General features: G+C 54.1%; 1 long non-coding RNA gene across 1 annotated transcript; it reads left to right on the forward strand.

The window, feature by feature from the left end:
* The first annotated feature begins 645 nt into the window (after positions 1-645).
* On the forward strand, positions 646-5,742 carry LOC148110320 (uncharacterized). The gene is made up of 3 exons (XR_015723740.1): positions 646-802; positions 1,845-1,935; positions 5,566-5,742. It is a non-coding gene; the product is annotated as an uncharacterized LOC148110320 (long non-coding RNA).
* The last annotated feature ends 410 nt before the right edge of the window (positions 5,743-6,152 follow it).

Genomic DNA, 6,152 nt, shown 5'->3' on the forward strand with positions numbered 1-6,152 from the left:
GAGCAGGCCTTCCCGCCCTGGGCTCAGGTACCGACTCATCCCACCTTCAGAGGGGCCCCTTTGCCAGATGTTTGGTGGTCAGGCCCTGCCTTCGCCGGGGAGGTCAGTCTGGCCTTAGGGCCCAGCATCTCTGATCCCCAATCCACTTCTGCACCCCAGCTCCACACTGACTTTTTTTTTTTTAGTGCTACACTTTCCTGCCAGTCCCCGCCCCCCCCCCCCAGGCTCCTTGATTGAATGAACACACATCTCCCAAGAACCAGTAAGTTTCAGGGACAATGCACTCTAAACCCTTTTTTAAAATAAAGAAACATTTGTCTGCAGGAAATGAGAATCTTTCCTAAAGGAAATAGTCGTGGAGTCTCGGAAAGGTGGGAATAGCCCACGGTACAAACTTGACTAATTATCCACAGCTATTTGCCAATTCCTCCATAGATCTTTGTTTCTGAAGGGAAAAAAAAAAGCCCATTAAAGTGATTTTCCCAAAGGAGAGGTCTGGACTCAACGATAAATGAGACTGCACGTGTGGATGGCAAACGCTCCTCGCGGCTGTAACACAGCCGGGCTCCAGCCCCTCCTGGCCCCCCGTGCTCAGTGTCACGCCCCAACCCCACCCGCCCACGCCCTTCCCTGAACTTTCAAAAACACAAGCGTGCTCCCAGCTCTGTTCTCTGCTCCGGGCCCAGGATGGCGAGCTGTAAAAAGACACACCCCTTCCTTGACACAGCGTGTACAGAACACCGTACTGAAAGTCGGGGTGAGCCGGCCTCCCAGGCGAGGGCCAGCCACGCGGAAGCTGCAGGTGAGACCATGACCCCGAGGTGGGAGCCGGCGTAGACCGCGGGTGCGGCTGCCCGGGGCGGGGGCTGCTGCGGGCTGCAGGCTGGGCTCCGCGCGGCTCCACAGCACCCTTCGGGTCCCGCGGACCCCGTCTACCCAGGGCCTGCTCTTCCGACGGTGGGTACGCAAGAGGTGAAGACAAAACCACAGGAGCACGGTTGTGGTATCTGCTTTTCTTCCATCCTTCAGGCCGCAGGGCCGGGGAGAGTCCCAGACAAGACCCCCTGGATGGGGTGGGGAGGCGCACCAAGCTTGGGTGCAGCCGGTGTGGACGTGAGAGTTCGTGGCAGGAGAGGGCACGCTGGGACGCTCCTGAGTGGCACCGCCAGGCCGTGTGGTCCGTGCACAAGCCGTGGGGCTCAGGGGTGCCAGCCAGGGCTCCCATGTCGCCGCCCCCCTCCCCCCCAGCTACCCTGCTCCTGGCCTCCCAGCGCCTGCCATTTCCAAACCTCTAGCTTTTGCCATCCAGTGCATGTAAAGGGAAAGCACGATGTTTTCATCTGTGTTTCCGGGATGACTCGTGGGTCCAATGTGGCTTTATTTACTCGATGCCTCTTTGGATCTTTCTGTCAACTGACCGTTGGATGCTTCGTCCTCTGTTGTGGTTGTCGCCTTCTGGTTGCTGCAAGACTCCTTCTGAATTGCCAGCCCAGGACGGCACGACACCTTCCTCCAGAGCTTCCTCCGCTCCTCCTGTGCTCTGTGCTTGTGTCCGTGGTGCACGCTGAAGAGAAACCCGTATCTTCTATGTCCTCGAGCACACGTTCTCTGTGTGCGTGTGCGTGCCTCGTGGTTTTCCATTCAGACGTTTTAAGAAGTCCTTCCCGACCTTTGAGGTCACAGGGGTAGTCTCCTGAGTTCTCCACCCTGAACTTGAGCCCCACCCTTCGATGGCCGAGGTGCACCTTCACACGGAGGGCAGGCAGGGACCCAGTGTCACTGTTTCCCAGGTGAGTCCATTTTAATCCATTTACTTACACTTTAATTTCTTGATTTATTCCTAGGGGCAGAGTTTTTTCCTTCTAATGAGGCAGTTATTTTTCTCTGGAAGAAGACTGGGGCCGTTGGCACAGAAAACCTGAGCTCTCCCTGTAGGTAGGTGCAATTTCTTGTGAAAATACAGTGTCTGCTGGTGACTGAGTGGTAGCACAATGAATTAGGTAAAAAATTGATTTCTGGCTTGGTGGTTGGAAGGAATCATTAAATTTGACATTTTGTGCTGTTTGAAGTTAGAGCCTCTTTAAGAACAAGAAATAATTCCAATTTACTTCCTATCTGATGTCCTGGAAGGGGGGCTCCCTGTCCTATACACAAAGCATAATGAGAACGAGACATCCCCAACTCTAGTGCAAAAGCTTCATTTTATCATAGTAACAATTGGGGGTGTTGAGTTGCCTCCTTTGTGCGTTTGTCTTGGGTGGCTTTACCACTCTCCGTAAAAACACTGATTTCTATTTTTTTTCTCTTTGTCTTTTTTTTTTCTGTTGGACTCACACACCCACCTCCCCGCTTTTCTGTCTCCAAATTTGTAGTTAATTATGAAAAATGGAGAAATTTGAGTAAGCAAACATCTAAGTTGACTTTTCCCTTTTATTTTACTGCATTTAATTAAAGTATGACGCATAGACAGAGAAATATGCAAACCGTGAGTGTAGAGCTCAGTGAATTTCACAAAGTCAGTGGGTCATATGGTCAGCTCCCCGGTCAGCAGAAAGAGACCCCTGGCATTCCAGAAGCTGTCCAGCCCCTGCCAGGAATTAGCCCTGCCAAGGGGAGCGCTGTCCTTCCTGTCGGCCCCAAAGATTAGTGCCGCCTGGTTGGTTGAACTTTTCTCAGTGGAGTCATGGAGGGTGTACCTTGGTGGACCGGGCTCCTTTTGCTTCGTCCTTTCATGGAACTGGCCCGTGTTGTGCTGTGGTCTGCCTGCGTGGCTGGGTGGCCGTCCTTCCGTGGATATACCGCGGCTTATTCACCTGTTCCATTGTGACTAGTGTGGGTTTGTTTCCTGTTGGGGGCAATTGGGCTCAGGGGCCGCGGAGAAGCCGCTGGAAGAGGGCGCGAGCGTGTCAGCCAGCCAGATGTCCCGCGTGCACACACGGTTCACACCCACCAGCCGCGTGTGCGCTGGACTCTCCACCTCTTTGCGAGCGTCGGTTGCGTCTCTTCATTTTGTCACTCTGCCGGGGGTCTCGTTGTGTTTGGGTTTGCATTTCTCTGATGACTAATGAAGTTGAGCACTTTGTGTTTTTGGCCTTTTGCATAAACTTTATTTTGAAGTTCCTATTTTTCCAGTTATATTGGTTGGTCTGTCATTTTCTTATTGACCTCGGTCAGGTGTTGTGTGTGTATTTATATCCAATATCAATCCTTTGTGTATTGCAAATACGTCCCTTCATCCTGTGGCCTCTATTTTCTCTTAAAGGTATCTTTTTGTGACTAGACAGACCTAATTTCAATGTAGTTCAAGTTACTATCTTTTTTCCTTTACGGTGAGTGCTCTGTGCATCCTGTTGAAGAAGCACTTGCCTGTCCCAACAACATGAAGCTATTCTCCCAGGTCTTCCCTATCATCTGGCCTATCCTTTTTGGATCTACGATCCTTCTAGAATTGACTTTTGAGCAGGTGCTGCCGGAAGTCGGCATCCACTTCATCTTGGTTCTATTGGGCAGCTGGCTGTGCTTTCTCTCTGCTGTGCTGTCGCGTCACCTTTGCAACAGACAGGTGACCGTGTGTGTGTATCCTGGTGGCAGGTGGTCTTCCAAGATGGCCACCCTGCATGTCCCTGTCCTCCACCCCTCGAGAGCGTGGGCATGGCTCTCAGTCCCCTCCCTGAGTCCGAGCAGGCCCCCTGACCTGTCTCAGCGGCGGACGATGGTGGGGCGCGGCCAGGCCAGTGCAGGCCGCTCTACTCTCGCGCTGGGGGATCGGGGGCTGTCAGAGGGCAGAAGACCGAGGCCCAAAGCAGAGCCAATTCCGTGGCCTGTCGCCATGGGACAGCCTGCTGTAACAAGTGGAGTCCGCTCCCAGGGTAGGACCCCCCGGGGCTGCACCCCCACAGGGACCGCAGCGCTTGCTGGGCGCCTGCTGTGTGCACTTGCTCACCGCCCTCTCCACCACCTGCTGCAGGAGGAACTGCTGTGGCTAATACTTTACACATGAAGAACCGGGTCTCCGAGGGGTAAATAACTTGCTCAAGGTCACCCAGAGAGTGAGGCGAAGTCCAGGGTTGGGACCAGGCTGTCTCTGACCCACTGATGAGCAATTTGAAGGCCCCAGGCCCCAGGAGGGTCACGCCATCCCTGGAGTCCCGGGAGTCTTGTTCTATTTTTCATTTTTCCATCTGTCGGCTCCAGCAGCTTTGGCCATCTGGTGACGTCAACTCCTGTGCAGGTTCATTTTCTTCGCAGGAAGGGGCTCCAATTCACCGGTCGTTGCAGATCGCGGAGGCAGAGGAGGGGGGACCCCTGGGGCCGCGGGGGCTGGGCACGGAAGCTCCGAGGAATGGCACGCGGGGGAGCTCTGTAGGTACGTGGCTGGCTGCAAGGAAGGCGAGTGCCGTCCCTGTCGGCTCGGAGACCTCTAGGACCGTGCGGTTGAGCAGCGCTGTGAGGGCGGCAGGATGGGGACCCTGGCTCACGAATCTTTACTCCGGGGCTCTTTTCTGCACACACGGACACCAAGACACAGAGCCCCACATGCCAGTCTAGAGCGAGCTCGGTCTGGCCTGTTAAGGCAGCAGCACGGCCCACCAGCCACACCAGCCGTGCTCCCGATAAGGAAACCCACCGAGTGGATCCTTCCAGTGCTCAGCACCGGCAGCCGCGGGGGCTGAAATCGCGGATCATCCCACAAGCGCACTTCGTGCCTTTAATGCCTGTCTCCCAGGACTCTCGAGCTGCGGATCCAATGGTCTGGGTCGCACCAACTTGGAAAACGGCCATATTTGTACTCTTTGTGTGAATCTTAGGAGATCGCCACTTTGCAGGTCAAATGGTTGAACGTTGGGAATTACACAAGAAGGGCGCTGCGGGCAGTAAGGGTGGCTGTGAGCCCCGAGGCGGCAGGCAGAAGGTGGGCGGGAGACAGGCGCGGGGAGAGGCACTCCCGCTGGGACTGAAGGCCGCCAGGTGGGTGCTGGGGCAGGTGGGCGGGAAGGCAGGTTTAGGCAGTGGTCAGGCCTGCGAATCCGGCGGCCGGACTTCAGGGGGGTCGGGGGGACGGAGGACAGGAAGGCTTCCTGTTCCCAAGGGTAGTTTCCCAGACCTGCTGTCCCTTCCTCACCCCTCCCGACCCCCCCGCCCCAGGTTGCGGAATGCTGGGAGTGGGCCCCCTGCAGGCCATCACCGCCACCACCCCGCCACACCCACGCCGTCCTCGCGGTGACTCCGCTCTGCACGGCCTCTCTGCAGACAGCTGCTCCTTCTCTCAAAACCTGGTTTTCAAAGTTTTAATCTGCTTTATAGAATAACGGATCTGGACCTCATTCTACCTTTTCATGAAGTATCATGTTGCTGCGCTATGCGGGTACCTGGATACTGACTCAGTAGTAACTGAGGTAGTTTGGAAAGACATACACACACTGGCCACGTACACGCACTGGCCACGTACCCGTGAAAGCGGCCTCTAGATTCTAAACAGCAGACTTCAGTTACTTACAACTACTCCTGTTTTGGGAGAACATTTTTAGAACGGTTAATAGTACTTTGTTACTTTTTTTCCCCTAGAATATCCACACAGTTTCCACAGTTTTGAAGCTAAAAATGTACCAGAACATAGAGCAACGTTCCAACGCCCAACACCAACTAAGAGCCACTCTGGTCGACTTCTTTTCTCCCGTGGGCTTTCCTCGCCACTCTGCCTGGTGGGGGCTCGTCCTCTGGTTTTTGTTAATAAAGCTTTATTGGCACTCAAGCCACTTCTTCACACTTGTCCTGGCGTCCCTGGAACACCGACCTGAGCCAGCAGCCCGCTGCCTGACTTCTTGACTATACTCCTTGAACTGGTCCTTTAAAGCCTCTTTCTTCCATATTCGTTTTATTTATTTATTTTCTGAGACTTGGTGTTTTTCTCAAGAATTTTTAAAAATTTTCTCCTTTCTTTCCTTTTTTCTCTTTCTTCTTCTTCAGTGGTTGGGGCTACTTGACCATTGACCTGTCTTCTCTGTTAGCATCTAGAGAAAAACTTACACATCCTCTTACCGTGACTAGTCCTGCTCTTTGGCTAATGGACGTGTGGAGCCACCGACGGAAACTTGTCTCACCCGGTTCCTTTATGTGGCCCCAGAGCTGATCTGTTTTTGTCTCCTGGCTCG

Source organism: Ursus americanus, chromosome 3 (genome assembly GCF_024610735.1).
Source record: "Ursus americanus isolate L20-20 chromosome 3, mUrsAme1.1.p, whole genome shotgun sequence".
Lineage (NCBI taxonomy): Eukaryota > Metazoa > Chordata > Mammalia > Carnivora > Ursidae > Ursus > Ursus americanus.